The following is a 24,214-nucleotide window of genomic DNA, read 5'->3' as shown; positions in this document are numbered from 1 at the left end:
CTCTCACAAAGCACAGAAAAGGAAGCCAAATTTTGATGCATTTGGAGCAAGTTTTTGGCAAAAATCAAAGCATTGATGGATTGCACACTTGCCTAGGTGTGTTGGGTACTCAATTACATCATCAATTATCAACATAAACACTCCCAAATCCCTCAGGAGCAGGCGGTGCAGCTCATACAGAGAAACAGGGTAGAATTTTTACTTTTTTGATGTGAGGAGGCCACAAATCAACTCTTTCACTTGATTAATTCCACAATTGTCTTAGCAAATTTGTAATTCACATACCCAAGGAGGTTGCTATATGATTGGATTGAGCAATTATCATCAATTGAGCTGGAAATGAGCTGATTAAACAGGCTGTCTACTGGTTGCAGAGAAACAGAGTATGATTAATCAATTACTCTTTGGTCTTAAACAATTGGACTAATTCCTTTTACATGGAGTTAGTGGACATCATTGCTAAGCTAATGAATTCCTGGTTGCTCAATTTGGACAAGGATTGCAAAAATTAGAGCAAAATTATTACTGGTTTTTTTGGTTTTTCTGATTTTTCTGGTTTTTCTCAGAACAGAGAAGGGGGTTTGACAAAATTGGTATGTACACATATCGGATGTTGTTGATATTCAACATTGAGGTTGTTTAGGTGTCAATTCAAGTTATGCACACTTGATTGAACCACTACATTGTAATTTGGAGCCTTGGAAAGCGCATCAAAACAGGGTATCTTGGACTACGTGAGCCAATTCATTTTGGATGCATACAGGTTGATTTTCTACATCAAAATTGAAGTTGTTGACTACTTTGGAGTATCTGGAACACTCATTGGAGTGTGGTTGAGTTGAGGAAGGCTCGGTTATAGATTTGGTCGTGTACAGAAGGTGTATTTGCATTGAGCAATATGTCGGATAATCCAGTATAGATTGTTGGATAGGAAGAACTTCCAAGCATGGAAGTACAGGATCAAAAGTTTTCTGAAGGGAAAAGGTTTTTGGAATCTCATTACAAGTGCTGAGTCAGAGCCAGAACTACCCCGACAACCTACACAGCAGCAGGTTATAGCTCATAAGCAATGGTCAGAAAGAGCATTCAAAGTGTTGCATTATCTGTCTATATGTATTTCGGATGCTATGCTCATACACATACATGATGTTGAGAATCCCAAGGATGCATGGGATACATTGGTAAAGTTGTTTGATACAGACACTAGTGCTCGCAAGTCTCAGTTGTTGTGACAACAGATACATAATGTGAAGCGAAATAGAAGGAGCATCCATGATTATGTACAAGAGATAAAGAAGTTTACAGATGCATTGGTAACAATCAATGCCCCCATGCCTGATGATGATTTGGTAGACATTAGCTTGCGTGGTCTTGGCAAGGAATATAAATCTTTTGATACATCCATCTTGGTTTGGAGTACAGGTTTACCAGACTTTGATGAGTTGGTTTCACTCTTGCTTGTTGAGGAAATCAAACTCAGTGATTCATTTCAGGATGCATCTACTAGCCATGATGATAATGGCAAAAATCATGCTTTCTACTCACAAAGAGGTTTTAGAGGCAAGGGGAGATTCGCATCACGTGGCCGGTGGGCCGAGGACAGCAGGTCAGTACAATAGAATTTTCAGCCTTCATATGGTGCTAGAGGTGGTAGTGGATATACATCTCAGAGAGGCAGAGGTAATCCTCATGGTAGAGGACATTGGCAAGGCCAATAAACATCTATGCAAGATGTGGAATTCCATTACTGTGGGAAATTTGGGTTGGTCATATGGCACGTGATTGTTTCCGCAAACAGAATGATTTGAGAGGGGGTAGAGCACAACATCTTGGAAATTATGCACAACATGGTGGTGGAAATTATGCATCAAGTAGTAATGATGGCACCGCAAATCACTTGTTTGCCATGAAACATGTTGTGGGATCTATGATGACAAATGCTGAAAATGATGACACTTGGTATATGGACTCTGGAGCATCAAACCATATGACTTGTCATGGTGAATGGTTTGAGCATATGAAGCCTATGGATGTGAAAGGCTATGTGGAGACAGGAGATGATACTCAGCATGCCATTACACATGTTGGAAGTGTACCATTGGTTATGCACAATGGTCAAACAAAATCTATGTCAGATGTATTGTATGTGCCTTCTATCACAAAAAGCTTGGCCTCAATTGGTCAAATGGTGGAACAAGGATTACAGGTTTGTTTTCAACGAGCATGGTTGCTTCGTTGAGGATTTCAAGAATGGATGTAGAGTCATTTTGCTAAAGGCAAGAAAGAAGGCAGGTTGTTTAAGCTGGATGCTGGGATCCCTGAGTTAAAATCAGCCATGTTCTCTAAAAGCCGAAATGTGGTACAAGACATTGATATGTGGCATAAGAGGATTGGACATGTCAATATACAAAGGTTAAAGAACATGCAGGCAAGAGGCATTGTTAGTGGGCTGCCTAGATTCAAGTATGATGGGAATATGCATGTTTGTGAAGCCTGTCAGTTTGGAAAGCAGGCAAGGTTGCGGTTTCCTAAAGAAGGCAACATGAGTAGCAGGCCACTTTAGAGAGTACATAGTGATATATGGGGTCCTGCACAAAACCCATCTATTATTTAAAGGCAGTTTATTATGCGACATTCATTGTTGATGATTACAGTAGAATGACATGGATATACTTTCTCATAGAGAAAAGTGAACTGTTGGAAAAGTTTATGGATTTCAAAGCTTTTGCAGAAAAGCAATATGGTTCTTGGATTAAGTGTTTGAGAACAGATGGAGGTGGTGAATACACCTCAAATTCTTTTGAGCATTTCTTGAGAAAGCATGGTATAAGAAGGCAATTGACTTACAGGTATACACTCAGCAAAATGGTGTGGCTGAGAGAAAGAATAGAGTCATTTGTGAAGTGGCCAGGGCAATGCTCAATGAAAAGAGCATGCCAGATTATTATTGGGCAGAAGCTTGTGCTACCGCGGTGTATATACTAAATAAAACACCTACAGCAGCCATACATGGAAGTACGCAGAGATGCGTCTTACAGGTTTTAGGCCAGACATTGGACACCTCAAAGTATTTGGTTGCATAGCTTATGTACATGTGCCTGACGAGAGAAGGAGGAAGTTGGATCCTAAGGTAGAAAACTGTGTGTTTGTTGGATATGAATAGGATCGTAAGGCATACAAATGTTACAATCCACAAACTAAGCAAGTGGTTATCTCACGAGATGTGGTGTTTGATGAACTTGCTAGTTGGTACAAAGCAACAAAGCAAAGGATGAGGGTGTCATTGATTCTCTTGAAGCTGATGTGCATGTGAACTTGCCACAAGCAAGTTCTAGTTCTACTTCTATGTCTGGACCAGCAGAGTCAGAGAGTAGTACTGTACGTTCATGGTCAGGACGTTTGAGGCATGAGAGTGTGAGCACTGGGAGTAGTGCTACGGATAAAGGAAAGAAGAAGGTTGAAAGAATTGGAATTACAGGTTATGAGTCGTCAAGTTCAGAGAGTTTGGATGAGGAACTTGGTATACCTGTTTTACGCACACCTGGTGCTAGGTAGGATAGATATGTGCCACCACATGCTAGAGTGATAGGTGTTCAGAGTGATCTGCATGCATTGCGGAGATCCCAAAGGGTCAGATATCTAGTTGACAGGTTGACATATCGTGATTTTGCTATGCATTATGCATATATGACTTCCTTGGTGAAGCATGTGGAACCTACATGCTATATAGAAGCTATTGGAAAGCATGTATGGGAGAAGGCAATGGATGTTGAGATGGACGCATTGGTTCATAATGACACATGGGATTTGGTTGCATTACCACAGGACAAAAATGTCATTGGTTGTAAATGGGTTTACAAAGTGAAATGCAAGTCTGATGGTTCCATTGAACGACATAAAGCAAGATTGGTAGCTAAGGGTTATGCACAAACCCAAGGTTTGGACTATGATGAAACATTTAGTCCAGTGGCAAAGATGGGAACAGTGAGAGCAGTCATTGCTATGGCTGTAGCTAATGGTTAGGAAATGCATCAAATGGATGTAAAAAATGCATTTCTAAATGGTGATCTACAAGAAGAAGTGTATATGGCACAGCCAGAAGGATATGTACACCCAAAGTATCCCACTCATGTATGCAGATTGAAAAAGGCAATATATGGTTTGAAGCAAGCACCTCGTGCTTGGAGTGATAAGATGAGTAGATATCTTATCTCCCTTGGATTTCAGGTTTCTACAGCAGATTCTTCACTCTATGTGAAGAAAACAGATCATGGGATTGTTTTACTTGTCATCTATGTGGATGACTTGATTATCACAGGTGATCATAGTACAGATGTGATGCATGTCAAGAAAGCATTGAGTGGGCAGTTTGACATGAAAGACTTGGGTGAGTTGAGATACTTTCTTGGAATTGAAGTGATTAAAGACCATGCAGGTACATGGTTAGTGCAACGCCAATATGCATTGGATATGTTGGCAAAATATGGCATGACAAGGTGTAAGCCTATGAGTGCACCTTTGGAGCAGAATATGAAGCTACGGGCTGATTTTGGTGAGGAGTTGGATGATCCATCTATGTACAGAAAGATGGTTGGTAGTCTCATTTACATGACTATCATACGCCCGAATTTGAATTATGCTGAGGGGCTAGTAAGCCAATTTATGCAGAGTCCCAGAAAACCTCATTTGGATGCAGTGAGACGCATTATGCGATATGTAAAGACCACTGCACATTATGGTCTTCTATATGAGAATGGTAAAGGCTTGGATATACATGGCTACACAGATGCTGATTGGGCAGGTAGCTCATATGACAAGAGGTCTACTAGTGGTTATGCCTTTACACTTGGAAGTGCCGTGGTGAGTTGGAGTAGCAGCAAGAAGCAACCTACTATTGCTTTATCTAGTACAGAGGTTGAATACAGAGGTGCAGCCATTGCTACTTGTGAAGGAATATGGTTAAAGAGTCTCTTTGGCAAATTTGGGTGAGCCTATTGATGGGCAAAGATGTCATTCATTGTGATAACATGAGCAGTATACAGTTAGCCCCAAGAATCCAGTATTTCATGCTCGGACCAAACACATAGAGGTCCATTATCACTTTGTCAGAGAGAAGGTGCTAGATGGTACAGTGGATCTACAGTATGTGAAGAATGACGAGCAGGTGACATCTTTACAAAGCCACTTAGCAGGGAGAAGTTTGGGTACTTCCGTACTATGTTGGGAGTACGTGGGATGAGCTTGAGGGGGAGTGTTGAGAGCTTTGATATCCCAAGCTCATCTACATCTTCATCTATGGTGATTATGAGCTTGAGAGGGGCTGTTGAGATTCAAGCTCGATGTCAGTGTGTGCCAGCTGTGCTATGTGCTGGCATGTTAGATAGGAACATGTGTGAGACATAAATGACCGCGTCAAGCTGGTCATAGTGTGTGGACATTAGCTAGGGTTAAATGTGTGTGGACACAACTCATAGTGTGTCTAGTGTATTATGGATTATGGCTTTATGCATTGTGTGAGAAGGGAGATGGCTTCCCTCTATGGTTAGGGTTTGTAATATACATTAGGGTTTGTTCCTGTGTGTGTGTCTTCTCTCCCTCTACCTATTTTTCAACATGGAAGTGAGAGAACCCCCCTGGACAATGCGGCGGCTACCACAAGCCCCTTGCCCCGCAGCTCGCCCCATCATGTTTGACCTCATGGGTGAGCAGCCGGCCTGGCGGCATCCATTCCTTCTCAAACCATACATATGGGACTAGTACTATAGTAAGGCACCATGCCAGCCTATGGATTAACCCCGAATATGTACCGATTTGCTGCTTTGGCATGAAATCTCTTCCATGAGGAGCAAGCCAAGAACCTAAAACCTCTTTACAACTTCTCATGGTTTGCTCCTCCAATGCCACATAACCCGTGCATTGAAACAAACATGCTCAAGTGCCTCCATGACTTCTATGTGTTAATGTAGTGGGCCATTGTGAGCCAATGATGAGCTTTGTGATGGCTGAAAATTCACAACTCGTTGATGGTTGTGTGAACGAGCCTTGTTTACCTTTCTCAAGGATTCTTCATACTTGGATTTATGACGAATTGATTAATGATTGGTGGGGACAAAAAACACATGTGGATTGGCACCGAGATTCTTGGAATGATTCATCTTTTCATGGGGTTGACTTGGAGTCGTCTTCAAGAGATATTGATGTGCATGAGATGATGGAGTCCATATGTGTTATGGAGGTGGATGGTTTTTCTTTGGGCACTACACCTTCTATTGATGCATGTATCCATCGGTATGATGACTTTGCAAAAGAGATGGATGCCTAAAGTTATACTTTAAAAAACAAGAAGTATGAACACCATGAAAATCTCCCATATTTTTGGGAGGAAATTTATGAAGCTGTTAAAATTGGCTAGGTTCATAAGTGTCCACGTTTCCATATGTGAAAGTCAATCATGATTAGAGTCTACTTTTCCATATGTGAAAGTCAATTTAATACATCATGTATGAAGCCTTCTTGCATCATCTGAAAAAGATGTTAACATGGAAACAAACCTTGAGTGTTGAGTGGTGTAGCCCATAATGGTTTTAAGGATGGTTAATAATTTCTACGCTAAAAAGGATCATTTTAAAAGATGAACTCTTCAATAGGATATACTATAAACATAGCAAAGGATAAATTATGGAAAAAGAAGGAAAGTGAGAACAAGAAACTAAAACAAAACACGGAAAAAGAAGTTTTGACATTGAATTCCTCATCACTATGTAAAACCCCATGTAGCATGTGCCTTCCAGGGGTAATTAAGAAATCCCATGATATCCGTGTATTTTAATAATCTATGCAAAATTTTAAGATGATGAAAGTATCCCTTCTATATTTACTTTCCCAACTTTTAAGAGGCTGTTCACACGCGAACAGCGGCCACTACGACTTGGACCGGCCAGGCTGACGAGGTCTTTACAAAGCTAGCTGTCAGTGTGTGGCCAGCTTTTATCTTGAAAGACTTCGCTATTAAAGAAGAAAAACCAAGAAGAACTGGGGTAGGTGCCATTTCTCATGTGAGCAAGCAAATGACACCAACAGGCAGACAGCCAGTAGCTACTTGGCCTTTGATTTCTACTCAATTAAGCGTGTCTAGAACAGGGTGACTGTTTGGGTGTAGCAGAGAAGGGATTATTTCATTGTGGAGGGTAGTGCAGTCCCACGAGTTGTTGAGTTTTGGGGAAAGAGGCATCAGCTGTTCTCTGTCCGGGGGGCAAAAGAGGCCGGACAAGTGTGATTTTCCTGCGCTCTGAATCTGAAGGGGAAGGAGGGCTTCTTTCGTTCGTGGGCTCAGTTTTGCTGGGAGGGCATTTGATTAGTTTTTTTAAAGCAAGCACAAAGCCAGGGCAAAGCTCCATAAGCAAGTCGAGCAGCTGGGACTCACTCCAAGATGAGGCAAAATATGGGCAATCCGGGGCCGCTAGGGCTTTGTGGCTTCGCGCTTACAACGTTTGTGCTGTCGTGCTATAATGCGGGCATCTTCGGGATGAGCGCGGCCAGCCCGGTTAACGCCGTGGTGGGGGCGGCTGTGTTTTACGGAGGAGTCGCCCAAGCGCTGGCTGGCATGTGGGAGTTTGCCGCCGGCAACACCTTCGGCGCCACGGCCTTCACTTCCTACGGCGCCTTCTGGCTCTCCTACGCCGCCATCCTCATCCCGTCGTTCGGCGTAGCCTCCGCCTACGCCTCCGTTGACGGATCGGTGGAGGTGGACGCGATCGCCATTTTCCTCCTCTCCTGGACCATCTTTACTCTTCTTCTTTTGATCGCCAGCCTTCGCACCACCGTAGGCCTTGTCGCCCTTTTCGCCTTCCTCTCCATTACGTTTACCCTCCTCACCATCGCTGAATACAAGCAGAATGTTAAAGTCAAGCGTGCCGGTGGCTTCTTTGGCGTCTTCACCGCCATCATCGCCTGGTATAACGCCCTCTCTGGACTCCTAGCCAGTCAGGAGCATCCTATTCTCACCCTCCCCGTCGGCAAGATCGCCCCACCACCCACCTCCGTCGACAGCTTTGGCTGATTTACACCATATGTCAATGGTAATGTGTTTTAAATACCTTAAAATGCGTGTTTCTTCTTGACGTAGATTTTCTTGTTTTACGCCGAAAACATTGAAGAAGTTGCATTTCTTATTCTCGTCATGTATCTTCTTGACGTGTTGATTGTGAGGCTTAACACATTTCTTGTTCTCGTGATATCTTCTTGACGTGTTGATTGTGAGGCTTAACAAGTTGTCTTTCAATGTACCTTTGTTACACGAGTGGACTAATTTACACTATATGTCAATGGTAATGTGTTTTAAATACCTTAAAATGCGTGTTTCTTCTTGACGTAGATTTTCTTGTTTTACGTCGAAAACATTGAAGAAGGTGCATTTCTTATTCTCGTTATATCTTCTTGACGTGTTAATTGTGAGGCTTAACACATTTCTTGTTCTCGTGATATCTTCTTGATGTATTGATTGTGAGGCTTAACAAGTGTACCTTTATTACACGAGTGGACGAGACCCGTCGCCTTTTGGCAGTCGATTGTTAACCGGTGTGCATATATATATATATATATATATTATACATATATACATATATACATATGTATGCATGTATGTATATATATATATGTATGCATGTATATATATATACATGTATACATATATATATAACTATATATATGTATGTATATATATATGTATATATGTATACATATATACATACATACATTTGTATGTATGTATGTATGTATATACATACATACATATATATATATATATACATACATACAAACTCAAGTAAGAGGAAATGTTATGGGAATATATTTTAAGCCCTCTTAAAAATATTATTCTACTTTCTTAGATAATTCGAGGACACTTGGATTATCTTTACGTCATGTCAAATTATGTTAATATCATGAGTGATGCCATTATAAATATTAATACATTTGGTGGATATTGATGTATGCTTGGGCTCTCTAATATTTGTTTCAGTTAGTTCGTATGTAGGGTGATTCCTAGTTTACTTACGCCTGAAAAACATGTGTGTGAGGATAGTTTGTATGCTTATGTAATATATATTTTACCAATTTATTATTGGTTATTTTATAGGTGAAGAGGATTCCGAGGATTGAAGAGAAGTAGCACAAATTTATTACTGACACACCATTTTTGTAAACAAGCTTTGTGTATACATGTGTTAGCTTGTGCACATTTTGATTTATTTTAAAAAAGTAAATAACAGAGTGTCGTGCAATAAAAGTACTTTTTTTATATTTTTGGAGACTATGGCCTAAATTGGAATAAAGTATCTCGTAAATACTCATGTGTGGGAGAAAATAGGCCATACATACACGAGGGAGGGTGATTGCACCCAATCTTGGAGTCAAGCCTTTGTGAGCTAAGTATTTTTATTTATTTTTGAATATATTGATTATGATCATGTGGTGTTTGATCAATTGTTTGAATTTAAATTAAGTCTTATAAATTTATTTAAATTCTATCTCCCTAGAAATTTAGATCCGTGTTAGAGGAAGCCTATAATTTTACTTTGGGATATTTAATTTTGTATGTGTCTTTTGTTTATATCATTTATCAAGATTAATGTGTCTAATCAGGTGTGCGTGTGTGTGTTGGTATGATATGATCAAGATTAATGTGTTTAATCAGTTGTGTATGCGTTGGTATGATATGATCAAGATTAATGTGTTTAAGCAGCTGTGTGCATTGACTAATATTATTTTGAATGTAGGCAAGATGATTGAGTGGGTAGATTATGTGTTAATCGTTGGTAGAACATGTATTAGATCACTATGAGATATTTTGGAAAACATGTGAATACCTTTTATGGTTTTATATTTAGGCATTAATATTTTTGTAAGGCTAAGGCCTCATATTTTTGTACATACCAAATAGTATTTTATACTTTTGGTTATCCCAAGACTTTTTAATTGTAGTTTCCTATATTTTTGTAGAGCTTTTACACTAAAAAACTCTAAAAGCACTTGTGCTTTATTTTTGAAAGTTATCTTTTTGAAAAACAAGCTTTTTTTAATACATATAAATATGGGTGAGTATTATAAGGGCCACACTCATCCAGGAGAGATTCAACCCAATCTTGTGTTAATGGTGATCTCTACTCTATTTTTCATCGATCTTTGTTTATTTAGTTTTGTTTCTTATTAATGTTTATGCATTTAATTTGTGCAAGCATATGTTATGCTCTAATTTTTTGTGGTTGAGAATTAAAATTCCTTCTCCAAGTATCTTAAAGATCTTGACAATGTTAGTAGTCAAGTGCTTTGGTCGAGTCACAAAATAGTTTTCTTGACTCTTTCCATCATCAAGGTTCTAGTAAAGGTGCATTCACTTCATCCTACACTTTACAACTAGTTCAAATTTGGGAAAGTTTGCTTCAAGTTGATGCAACAAATTTTTTTTTCAAGTGGGGCCATTGTTTTGTAGGATGTGTATCAATGTTTACGGAGAATATTTTTCTTCTTAGATCTTAAAACTTGCAATTTTAAAATTTACAAGTTTTTCTTGAATATTTACAAGTTTTTTTACTAAAATATAACTAAAATGTTTAAAATTTTGTCGATCTTTAAAATTGCAAAATAAAATTTACAAGTAAGATTATGAATTTTGCAGGTGTGTTATAAAGGTGTGTTATAAAGGTTTGTGGGTTTTCTCTAAACACTGATATGTATTGGGAATTTGATCTTGTTGAAGCTTTACCCTTCTTCAAGAAGGTCAAATTCCCAACACACATCAATGGGCCCCACTGTGGGTGGGTGTGGCTGTGGGTGGGTGTGGGTGAGGACTCTTGTGTGGCCAGCTTTTTTATCTTCAAATGCAACTGGGCTACGGAGAAAAGCCAAGAAGAAGTGGATGGGTGCCGTTTCTCGCAAGTAGACCATCTTCGTTGACACCAACAGCCAGACATCCAGTAGCTACTCGGCCTTTGATTTCTACTCAATTCAACACAGAAAGAGTAGGGTGACTGCTGCTTGGGTGTAGAAGAGAAGGGATTATTTCATTGTGGAGGGTTGACAGAAGGGCAGTGTTCGCGTTTTGGAGAAGAGGAGGCATCAAGTGCTCTCTGTCTCTGTGATTTTGAATCTGAAGGGCTTCGAAAGCTGCTCTCGTTCGGCTCAGCGGGTAGCAAGGCTGCGCAGGGCATGTGATTTGCTGGGAGGGCATTTGATTAGGTTTTTTTAAAGCCAGGGCAGGCAAAGCTCCATAAGCAAGTCGACCAGCTGGGACTAACTCCAAGATGAGGCAAAATATGGGCAATCCGGGGCCGCTAGGGCTTTGTGGCTTCGCGCTTACAACGTTTGTGCTGTCGTGCTATAATGCGGGAATCATCGGGATGAGCGAGGCCAGCCCGGTTAACGCCGTGGTGGGGGCGGCTGTGTTTTACGGAGGAGTCACCCAAGCGCTGGCTGGCATGTGGGAGTTTGCCGCCGGCAACACCTTCGGTGCCACGGCCTTCACTTCCTACGGCGCCTTCTGGCTCTCCTACGCCGCCATCCTCATCCCGTCGTTCGGCGTAGCCTCCGCCTACGCCTCCGTTGACGCATCGGTGGAGGTGGACGCGATCGCCATTTTCCTCCTCTCCTGGACCATCTTTACTCTTCTTCTTTTGATTGCCAGCTTTCGCACCACCATAGGTCTTGTCGCCCTTTTCGCGTTCCTCTCCATTACGTTTGCCCTCCTCACCATTGCTGAATACAAGCAGAATGTTAAAGTCAAGCGTGCCGGTGGCTTCTTTGGCGTCTTCACCGCCATCATCGCCTGGTATAACGCCCTCTCTGGACTCCTCGCCAGCCAGGAGCATCCTATTCTCACCCTCCCCGTCGGCAAGATCGCCCCACCACCCACCTCCGTCTCCAGCTTGGGCTGATTTACACCATATGTCAATGGTAATGTGTTTTAAATACGGTAATACGAGGCTTACCACCTTGTTTCTTCTTGACGTAGATCTTCTTGTTTTACACCGAAAACATTGAAGAAGGTGCATTTCTTGTTCTCGTGATATCTTCTTGACGTGTTGATGTGAGGCTTAACACATTGTCTCTACTCTCATTCTTTCAATGTACATTTGTTTTCATAGGTTACACTAGTGAATGACCAGGAGCTCCGCTCTCTTCCCTCTCTCTTTCTCCCCAAACCTATGCCAAAGCTCTTTCTTCCTCTCCAAAACCTGCGACATGTTATTCTTCCTCTCTCGAATGTGCTATGTGTAATTCTTGCTTGCCACGTGTAATTCTTCCTCTCCCGAACCTCTGACGAGCCTACGACATGTAAGGCATAGGAATAGTGAAAATAAAGAATAGATATATATAAATTCTTTCAATGCACCTATGTTTTCATACATTACATAAGTACTTAAGTTCACATCATCTTTCTTAAATATTTTTCAATTGAAAGCATGTGCACCTTTTTTTATTTTGCCTCCATGAAAGCCGAGTGAGACGAGCTACCTACAATGGGCTAGGTGTGCTAAGCTCTATCCTAGTTGCCTCCTGCTCCTCAGGGGTTTTCTCAAGGGAGAGAATCTGGAATAAGTTTCATATCTCATCATCATTGATCCTATAGATTACTAGACCAAGGTCTAGGAGGTGAGTCTATAAATATGAAAAAAAACATATTTTGAAACAAAGTTTTCCTAAGCATCCTAGCATATAATAGCAAAGACCATGGTGGTAAAGATCTAGATTACTAGAAATGAAGAGAGCTTGAGGAAGATTATAAAAACCCAAAAAAATAAAATTCATAAGAGGACACACAAGAAATACATGCATACACATGGGTTCATTTTAGAAATCATGGATACAAAAAGAAAAATGATTATAGAGTCAGAGCATAGAGTTGCATCATGCATAAATATTATTGCATAGAGTCTTATGCATAAGACTCTATGTAATGGAGTCTTATGCATAAGACTATGCAATGGACTCTATGCATAAGATTTTGCAAAGGACTCTATGTGCATGTAGTATTATGCATAGAATCTTGACATAGTTAGATCATAGTCTTATGCATAGACTATTATGTATAAGAACATGCAGATGCTCTATGCACAATACTCTTTATATATGTATTACATATTTTACTCTTATATATGTATTTTGTACAATACTATGCGAAAGACTCTTATGCAGCATAAGAGTCTTATACATAGTATTCATAGAGTCTTTTGCATGTAGTCTTATACATAAGACTATGCACACACTCTATATATTATAAGACTATATATAATAGACTCTATGCATAATACTATTTTGAACATATTTTCTAGGGTGCAATAGCAAAAGAGCATAGTGGTGAAGGTATCTTATTGGAAAGACTCTTAGAATCATGTATGCGTAAGGGTTCTCACATAGAGTCTTATACATAAGACTTTGTAATAGACTCTATGCATAGATTCTTATGCATAACACTTTACATATAGTATTCTTATGCATAACACTTTACATATAGTATAAAACCATTGGTGCATGCAATGAATAAAATAAATGATCCCATAGCAGGGATGCATCATAAGATAAGATGGTATATTTAAGACTTGCTCATGGAAGAGCTTACTTGCTTCTAAGCTTCAACAAAAACAACCTAGAAACAGAGAACCAAAAAAAAAAGATTAGCTTAAACACGCTAGTACCAAATCTATGAGAGCATGCATGCTTATGTATGCTCCCAAGCCTAAAATAACAATCTCTCAAGCACCCAACCGTATGCATAGAGTCTTATGCATAACACTTTACATATAGTATTAAACCATTAGTGCATACATAAATAAATGCTCCCATAGCATCTATGAGAGCATGCATGCTTATGTATTGAAGGTAGGTTTTGGTTTGCACTTCTTTATGGCGATATGGCGATGTCATGGCTAGATATGTCGTTGGTTGTGGTACATAGTGTGCTAAGATAAAATAGGTGGTCTCAGTACACTTTACATAGTGTGCTAAGATAAAATAGGTGGTACATAGTGTGCTAAGATAAAATAGGTGGTCTCAGTACACTTTACATTATTTTTCTTTATGTGGTTGCACATCTAGGGTAGAGGATCAAGGAAGGGGAAGAAGACTTAACCATGTGCGTTCACGTGTGTGTGTGTGTGTGTGTGTGTGTGTGTGTGTGTGTAAATGGGGACATTCTGCATAAAATCCAAGTTATCTTGTAGTGAAAAAATCAAACTTTAAGGAGGATCTTTCCATTAAAAACCTCAAGGAAAAATGATAACTTCCAAAATTTAAAAAACCAAAAGTATAAGCTCACGAAGGGACTAGGGTGAAAAAAGAAACATAGAATATTGTGTGTGTGTGTGTGGTACACGGTTGTGATCAAGTTCAACTATGTTAGTTACAACTTAGTCCTTCTTGTGTAAGAACGATATGGCCATGGTGCCATTTCTTCTATGTAAGATATTTTCCCTAATTAATGATTCATTTCTTATAGTACACCATCTCTAAATACATGATGATATAAGCCAAATAATGATTTTCAATGCATAATAGACATATGATAGCATTAAGGATATTATATTAACTCATACTATTACCTAAGTTACTTGTATATGCAATGAACACAATGTGAGTCCACCAGGCAATGAATCTTTATAAAAAGTATTCAGTGAGAAAACATGATATCGTGGACATAAATGATTTTAATGAACAATATTTATAAGATTATGGATCTTCATGTGTTTGCAGAAAGAAATGCTCTATTCTTTGGAGTAATCCTTAAGCTAAATAAAAATTTCAAGAGATATTTAAAAGAGAAATTTCCTTCTCAAGTGCACATTAATGGAATGTCTAGTTATGAAGAATACAATGCATGGTGGCGAATTATATCTATGTAAAGAGAAATTTCCTTCCCAAGTGCACATTAATGGAATGTCTAGTTATAAAGAATACAATGCATGGTGGCGAATCATATCTATGTTGTGAGATCAAGCTCAACTGTGTGAGTTACAACTTAAGCCGCCCTTCTTGTGTAAGAAAGATGTAGCCATGGTGCCGCCCTTCTTGTGTAAGAAAGATGTAGCCATGGTGTCATTTCTTCAAGGTAAGATATTTGCCCCATATCCATTAACAAGGCTTTCTTTGTACAAAAGATATTGTAATGGTGCTATTTATTTTGTGTAAGAGATTTGTCACTTTTACATATTTATTTATAGCTTATAAAAAAATTGATTCACTATACGAGATGGCCATGGGGCCATTTCTTCTATACAAGAGATTGACATGTATCCATTAACAAGGATTTCTTTTGTACAAAAGATATTGTAATGGTGCTATTCATTTTGTGTAAGAGGTTTGTTAGTTCTACCATTGATAAGACCTCCTTTTTTAAGAAAAAGATATTGCATTTCTTTGTAGCTTATATAAATGTTGGTTCACTATAAAAAGACAAATATACAAAAAATAGTATGCCAGCTTATAAAAAAATTGATTCACTACTAGAAATAAAAAAATATACTAAAACAAAATACTCTATCTTGATGCGCTCAATAATCTTATTGGTATCACAGGTTCAACCATGGAGCTATGGAGGATGAAATCTCTCCATATGGTGGAGGAGGAAGAAGAAGAGAGAAAAGAGAGAGCAAGTTGGGCGGCAGAACATAAGGTGATTGTAAACCCTATCTTTTGACTCTAACTAAGAGGTTGTTCACACCTAGAGTGTTCACACCAAGTTGGCTATAAACCTAATGACCGGATGCCCATATCCCCGATGTCACATGATATTTTGGTGTATTTCTAACAGCTTCCCTCAACAAAATATCCATGGCTACTATGACGCTAATGCTAGCTCTAGTTATTACTTACAAATATATTTATGATGACCATCCAGGTGGTTTACAATGCCAGTCATCAATGATGACAGATGCTAGACATCTAGTTATGATTACATTTCACTTAGGATTAGGATAGAGGGGTGACCAGAGGTGGTTTAGGAAGACACCTATGCCTTTTATAACATCAAGGCTATAGAACAAACCCAAAAAGACTAAAAGATTTAGATTTTGGGAGGACAACCCGGATAGAGAACCCTTGACTCAACTAGAATAGAGAATTTAGAAATAAAGGGAGAGTCCCCCCTTGATGACCAATATGCCGATGAAGATATTGATGTGGCTTGTAATGTCGATGTTGCTCTTGATCTTCTTCATGTCGATGTAGATCTTGATGTTGATGTAGACCTTGGTGTTCTTTATCCTTGATTTCATTATGTAATGAAATCCATGTAGGCAAAGATGGATCATATTATCAATGTATTCAAAGCCTAACATGATGATGATGCATGTCCCTTCCAAATGATAATGTATTGAATCTGCTTAAAGAGGTCTTAGCCTTATTAATGGCTAGCATCTTGCCCTTGTACAAATGATTTATGAGCATGATAGATGCGGTGTACATGAAGCATATAGGCTTATAAATCCCATTGTCCCAAACAATGCTGATACAGATTTATACCCGAATTTGGATTAACAAACTGACCATTCAAATCAAGGGGAAAATATGATTTGATGCTTTACAGAGTGTCAAGACGCCGGTAGAACTAGGCAGGAGTCGAGTGGTTCAAGTGAGTCTTGGGCATAGGTAGGACCACGCGGTAGAACTAGGCATGGTTCAAGGGAGTCTTGGACATAGGTAGGACTAGGTGGGAGCAATCGACCTACAACTTGGGCTACTTTTGAGGAACTCTTTCGAAAAGAGTTCTTACCTGAGAATGAGAAGGATCACAAAACTGGGATGCTTGGGACAATTGTAAGATGGAAGGTCTTATGTTGATCCAATATATTTCTAAGTATCACGAGATAATTCTCAAGCTCAAAGGTTTGGATGATTTTTAGAAAGTACGAGGTTTTCTACGTGATTTAGATAATGAATATAAAACTAAGGTTAAAATTAAATATCATAAAACTTTACACGAGGCCATAAAAAGTGCATAGATCTTCAATAATATTGAGAAGAAATGCATGGCCAAGACACCTTGGGTTGGAGCATCTGACTTCTGTAGTTCTAAGGGGAACAAACAGAAGGGGGCCAAACAAGGTAATGATCCAGTTAAGAAGGCCAAAGACAAAAGGGGACAAGGGTTCCCTTTTCACCAGATTACGAGTGAGCTAAAAAGAGAAACTTATGCTTTATTTGCAGCTTTATTTGCATGGTCCTAGATAAAACAACCATTCATGTGATAAACAGAATTATCCAAAGAACCGTCGATAAGGGAAATAGTAAGGTAGTGCACACGGTGAAAGTCTTGCCACTTGAAGCTTCTCAAAAGTTTTTTGAAGTTCAAGTATGCCATAATGATGTAACACATGAGAGTTGTGTAACCTCTACGATGTGGGTACCCTCTTTTGGGCCTCATGATTTCGTTCGGATGCATGGACACATCAATGGATGAAGAGTTTGTGTCATGATTGTCAATGGGGTTACACATAACTTTTTGAATTATCATTTGGTTAAAAAATTAAAATTACCACAATTCCCTAGTGATCATAAATACATGTTATCTCTTACTAATGGGCATGATAAGCATGGATGGGACACAATGGTTAAGCAAGTACCACTCAGTATTTAGGGACATGAAATGCACTTAGATTTTCAGGTTATGCATATTACGAGAGCTGATGTTATTTTGGGTCATGAATGGTTGTTTTATCTAGGACCATCTCTTTCTCATAGTTATTTAGATAATACTTCTGATTTTGAGGTCAATGGTAAACAAGTTTATTTGCAAGGTGAACGTGATGTGCCCCCATCTCCACTCATTTGTTTTGTACATGCTCATGAAATAAAAAATATATTTTTGTGTTACATGTCTCCTTTAGTTTTATTTCATGATGATGCTAGTGGTGGTGATTTTAATTTTTGTTTGAATCATTGAATCTCTTAATTCTGTCATATGTGAACAACATGTTAGTGCTATGAATAATAATGAACAAAGTAAAAATTTCACTCCCAAGTTTCTAATTCTTTGCAAAATATTTTGCATAAACTTCATGATGTGTTGACTTGCCATCTGGTTTACCCCCTAAGCCCAATGTCCAGCATGCCATTGAAGTGCTCAAGGATGCAAAACTAGTCTGCAAGCCTCCGTTAGGCTTAGCTAGTGAAGCCAACGAGGTAGAGTGTTACCTTGCTGACTACCTCTCCAGGGGCTTCATTCGGCTTAGCAATTCGCCATGAGCATCACCAATTTTATTGGCGAAGAAGAAAGATGGGTCAATGCATTTATGCATGGACTATTGTGGTTTGAATGCAATCACGATAAAGAGTAAGTATCCGTTGTTACGCACGAGTTCATGAACTGTTTGATCAACTGTGCAAGGTGGTGTGCAATACTTTAGCAAGATTGACAGGCTATCATCAAGTTTGCATCTGCATGGAGGATGTGCCTAAGATAGCTTTTCATACCAAATTTGGGAATTATGAATTTTTAGTTATGTCGTTCTAGCTAATGCTCTAGCTACATTTATGACTCTTATGGATAGCATGTTACGACCATGTCTTGTTCGATTTGTCATAGTATTTCTTGATGATATTTTGATCTTTAGTCGCATAGAGCAAGAGCATTTGCAACACTTAATATTAGTGTTCAAATTACTAAGGCAAAATGCACTTTATGCTAAAGAGAGCAAGTGTGAGTTTTTTACCTCAGAGATCCATTATTTGGGTCACATAATTTCGGCAGAGGGAATTTAGATGGATCTTATGAAAGTAGAGGAAATCCTTAACTGGCCTCATCCAACCAATTTGGAGGAATTATAGATATTCCTTGGGTTGGTAGGATTCTATTGTAAATTTATTTCGAGATTATGCTAAGTTAGCGGTTCCTAACGGACCAACTAAAGGCTAAGGGTCACAACTTTGTTTGGGGTGCTAACCCCAATAACAAAGTTTTGATAGCCTTAAGGTTGCCATAGCTACTGCACCTGTGTTGGCAATAGTAGATCCTAATCAACCATTTCTGGTTGAAAACTAGATGCTAGTGACCATGCTGTCTCGATAATGTGCTTCTTCAAGGAGGAAGACCAGTAGCTTTTGAGAGAAAGAAGTTGTATAGAGCTCAACGGAATTATTATACATATGAGTGAGATTTATGTCATAATTTATGCTCTAGGCAAGTGGAGACATTATCTCTATGGTGCTAAGTTTGAGATTGTCTTTGATCATGAGAGTATAAAGTGGTTAACAACTCAAACTGATTTGAAAGTTTGTAAAGCTCGGTGGGCAGAAATTCTCCAAGAAGTTGACTTTCAATTGAAGTATCGCAAGGGCTGATACAATGTCGTGGGTGGCTGATGCTTGAAGTCGCATGCCTCAAGTCAACAACTCGTTGAGCTTCATGGAGTTGACAAGTGAATTTTTAGATTCACTCAAAGGGAAGTGTGAACATGATCAGTCATATGCACAGGTGTGGAAAGTTGTTACAAGCAGGAATCCCTCCCACTTTGTAGTAGGCGAGTGTAGATGATAGTTCCACACACACAGATCTTCTCTTTCTAGGGACGAGCTTAATCATTGGAAGCATTTTTCCATCGATAATGGGTACTTGTTACACAAAGAAAGAGTGTGTGTACCCTCAGACTCTAACACTCAAATAATTTATGAGTGTCATGATAGTCCAAGTGCAGGTCATCCTAGAATCAAGAAGACATATGCCTTAGTGAGAAGGCAATTTTATTATCCTGAACTTCAAAGGAACGTCCAAGAAATTATTTTTCATTGTTGTCAAAAATGTCAAGTCAATAAGGCTGAGCATCTTAAGAGATAGGCAGGCTATTACAACCATTAGAGATCCCTGATGGTAGTGGGAAAGCATCTCTAAGGATATTATTGTAGGTCTACCTATAACTAGAAGGGGTCATGATGCCATTTGGGTTGTAGTGGACAGGTTGACCAAGATATCTCAGTTAAAACCATGGTGAAAACGCCAGATTTAGCTCAGCTTTTCATTAAGAGAAGAAGATAGAACAAAAATTTAGCCATCCATCTATCTTGTTTTTCTTGCTCTCTCTTGTGTGTGTGTGTGGGAGTCCCCTTAAAGTAGGATGCACAAAAGGAAACAAATAATGAAAACGCTTGTGATCTCAAAACTAACAAAGTTGTACTAAACTAAATAATTTCCATTGATAGTGAATATATGTCAAAGAGTGGGATGACAAATAGAACTATATCTCATACAATATAACATTTTGCAAGTCTTCATTAAGAGAAAATTCATATAAAATGAAAGATGCAAGAGCCGTGTGTAATGAGCTCCCCTGACTCTTAGTGATCATAATGATTCTAACGGTTTCCCACATGGAAATATCTTCATTCATAGTGATGACAAACACGTTGTGTGGGTACTAGGTAATGGCCTCTACTACACCACCACACCACACAGGGAAAATATGTATACATACAAGAATTAGAGAGCTCCCAAATCCTTAACTCCAGGGAACATAACAAGGGGTACCTTCCTTGAGTTGTAGTGATTTCACACTTGAAATAATCTTATACTATGTAACTTGCCAAATTAGTACAAATCAGGGGAGGGGGGCTTCATGTGCGTAACGCATTACAACATGAGGAGGGGGTCCCTCTGATGTGACCTCACCTCTACTCATGTTGTAATGCATTGAGCACATGAAGCCCCCTCCCTTGATTTGTACTAATGTGTCTCGCAAGTTACATAATCTCGTGTATATAACATAAAATTATTTTAAGTGTGAAATCACTACAACACGAGGAAGTTGGCACGAAAGTTTTGGGGGTACCCTTCTCATGCTATATTGATTTGATTCAATATGAAGGGCATCTGGATTCATTACAACACGAGAAGCCTGCACGCTTTTCACATTGCATTGAGTATGCCATATAAAAGATATCTAGATTCATCACAACTTGAGAAGGGGGGGAGATCACGTATAAGGCATGCTTTGCGTGTTGTGCAGGCTCAATACATTACAACGCGTGAGGAAGGGGAACCTTTCGGCATCTCTATTCATTACTATGTGAGAGGGGGATGTTCCTCAAATGCTAATACAATATGCGAAAGGAGGGATGCCTCATGAGATAGGCATGCTTATTGCTAAATTTAATACAACGCGAGGAGGAGGGGCCCTCATGTGCTGGGCCTGCTCGTAGCATTCTATTGCATTTATTCAATACAACATGAAGAGGAGGGGACCCTCTTGAGCTAGCATGCATGTGGCATTTTTGCTGCTCAAAACTTCTCCAACATTGGCCCAGTTGGCCCATCTTTTGCTCCAACACTGACCCTTTTTTTTTGCTCATCTCGCTGCTACTGTGGAGGGCTTTTTGCTGTTTGAAATCTACCTCAACAGTCTGAATAAAGCCTCTTCAACCTGCAACAGTGTGGGGTTTTTCTTGGAGTTTTATGCTCGTTTTTGTTTGCTACAGGCAACACCCGTTTTGCAAGTCCTCCATCTGTTGTTGAAGAGTGGTCATCGGCAAGGCCTCCATCTGAGGATCGGCGGGTGGCATGTTGTCGTGCGAAGTCGACATCTGGAGAACTCAGAGAGAGTACTGAGGTGAGCCAGGAAAGGTCCACCCGAAATGTAGGATGGAAGGAACAGCTACTGGAGAGACAGTAACGGGATCCGCGTACTCGAAGTCGGGGTCCTCCACTTCCTCGGGATCGTTCTCGGAGGTTACTTGGTTTGCTTCCACTTCTTCGTTTGGTTCTGCCAAAGAGCTGGGCACCGGAGATAATGGAGTATAATTGGGGACGAAGATCTTGGAGTAGAATGTCACAGGAATGCGCGTGGAAGAGATATTGCGGAGGCCATCCACACTGCACTCTGGAAGAAAGTGTGCCAACTGAGGGTACCGTGATAGAAAGTACTCGAAATGTGTAAGGTGCAGTGGCTCGCAGGTGAGGAAAATAGTCTAGATCACCCAAGTGTCGAGTTCGGTTACATGCTACTGACATGTATGCGGTACACCTGTGAGGCCGAGGCTACTGGGATAGGAGAGTGCGGGAGACTTGGAATCCACCCACCAACATCGGTGAAAAGTGGCACCGGTTCCGGAGTGGGGGCACGAGGAGGGCTGTGTTCGGGAAGAAGAGCCTCGGGGATCTGTTGATGTAACTCAGGTAGGAGATGTGTATGTCGGGCTCCTTTGGAAAATTGTCCATGACGCATGCACGTAGATGGCGAGATTGCGCGCACAGTGTGGCATGGGCAGAGCCGGGAGAGGGGATGCAGGTGAACGTGTAGTTGGCGGCATCTTGACAGCCGGCGGGGGGAGGATGGTCGCCGAATCACCAACGGAAAGGGGGGCGCTTCACACCCGTGTTGAATCGCCAACGGAAGGGGGGGTTCGGTTGACACTAGCGCACACCCTTTTTTCTTTTTGATTAGAGACCCAAGTGCCAATGTTATTGAGTTTTTTGTTTAAAAAAAGGTGTAAAGTTGACGGGGCCTGGATCACGTAGCCGACCGGAGGAAAGGTGCGCCGCTTCGAAAAGGCATCGCCAGCTACTATTTGAAGAGGGGGAGGGCGGTGCTCAAGGCTGGCCCGATATAAGTGCGTAAATTCCTCACCTATTCTTTTCATATCTTGTTGTTTCCACTTGGGCATTCCGTGCATTTTGAGTTGCGAACATGTTTTGTAAAACCGGCAGGAAAATAATCTTATCTTTGTCGATTGTATTTGGGGTAGTATAGACATGCACTCTCCATGATATGCTTGTGCAGTTGGTAGTGGCACTTGTGACTAGTCTGGGTAGGCATTAGAATTGGTTTTACTATTGGGCAGGAGGCAATAAAGCGGCACTCTATGAAGGCGATTTTGGTTGTTGACCAAGTGGTCTTCCACCCAATTTATTGAGATGTATCGATCAACCATTTGGCCGAAACTCTCTTTCACAGAATCCTATTCTTCTACAATTGTGGAAGTACTGGTAACCACACAATTTTCGACGACCGTTGAAGAACCAACTTCCATAGTCAACTACAATTATGAGGTATTTCTCACCTCACTTGATGTGGCCACTTGTGATATGCCCACATCCTACAAGAGAATGATCTCATCTTGAGATCCGCTGAACCCTTTTGTTTGCAGATGTGTCCATGGAGGCATTTTGTCTTGAATGCACATCCATGTTACTATCAATACTTTTTAAATTAGTCGCTTGTCATTCAGCATGTGATGTAATTATCTTAAATTAGTATTTAAAATGCATTAATTTTTTATTCCAATTACATATGATGCTATTGGAATTGTTATGCTATCCATATGAAGTCTACTTGGAGAACTTTGATGATTGAGAACTCTTCCTTCGACGTCGAGGACAAGTGAGGACCGTTATTTCTTGAGGATGTTCCAACCGTTGAGGCGTGCTTGTTGAGACCGCTTCCCAGAGGTGTCGACCGCTTCCAACCATTGAGATTTTCGCTCTACGGGAGGAATTCAAAAAGAGAGAGATGATGGCTGTTGAGGGGTTAAGAGAGAGAGAGGGGAGTGGGGGAAAGAGGAGGGTGAGCGAGAGAGGGGGACCAAAAGGGGGAGCAAGGGGGGGAGGGAGAGAGAGAGAGAGAGAGAGAGAGAGAGAGAGAGAGAGAGAGAGTGAGTGAGTGGTGGGAGCAAGGAAGGGGACAAGAGAGGGAATGAGGGAGTGAGGAAGAGAGAGAGAGAGAGAGGGTGAGTGAGTGGGAGAGCAAGGAAGGGGACAAGAGAGAGGGTGAGTGAGTGAGTGTGGTGGGAGCAAGGAAGGGGACAAGAGAGGGAGTGAGGGAGAGAGAGAGAGGGTGAGTGAGGGGGACAAACAGGGGAGAGAGAGGGTGAGTGAGAGAGGCGAGAGGGGGGGGAGCAAGAGGGAGGCGAGAGGGAGGCGAGAGGGGGGGGAGCAAGTGAGAGGCGAGAGACGGGGAGAGGCGAGGGCCTGTTGAGGGCTTTTTTTGAGCCCTCAACAATGCTGTACAATGGCTTAATAACCGTTGCACAGCTGCCCACGTGCCACGCAACAGCAACGTGGGCCTACGTGGCCATGTGGTTGGCTTGCGTGGCTAGCCAAGAGAGGGAGTGAGGGAGTGAGGGAGAGAGAGAGAGAGAGAGGGAGTGAGGGAGTGAGGGAGGGAGAGAGAGAGAGAGAGAGAGAGAGGGTGAGTGAGGGGGACAAACAAGGGAGAGAGAGGGTGAGTGAGGGGACAAA

The 24,214-nt window shown here is 40.6% G+C and overlaps 2 pseudogenes across 2 annotated transcripts; both read left to right on the top strand.

Moving 5' to 3' along the window:
- Nucleotides 1–7,025: 7,025 nt before the first annotated feature.
- LOC147613401 (ammonia transport outward protein 2 pseudogene) lies at nucleotides 7,026–8,103 on the top strand (annotated as a pseudogene). The gene has a single exon (XR_015263178.1). The product of XR_015263178.1 is annotated as an ammonia transport outward protein 2 pseudogene (transcript).
- A 2,618-nt stretch (nucleotides 8,104–10,721) lies between these two features.
- LOC147613400 (ammonia transport outward protein 2 pseudogene) lies at nucleotides 10,722–11,998 on the top strand (annotated as a pseudogene). Its single transcript, XR_015263153.1, has one exon. The product of XR_015263153.1 is annotated as an ammonia transport outward protein 2 pseudogene (transcript).
- The last annotated feature ends 12,216 nt before the right edge of the window (nucleotides 11,999–24,214 follow it).

The sequence above is a fragment of the Cibotium barometz genome, chromosome 43 (genome assembly GCF_041138505.1).
Source record: "Cibotium barometz isolate CiBa-2024 chromosome 43, ASM4113850v1, whole genome shotgun sequence".
NCBI classification, from domain to species: Eukaryota; Viridiplantae; Streptophyta; class Polypodiopsida; order Cyatheales; family Cibotiaceae; genus Cibotium; species Cibotium barometz.
Note: the sequence above shows the minus strand (reverse complement) of the source record. Positions and strands in the feature narration are given on the sequence as shown.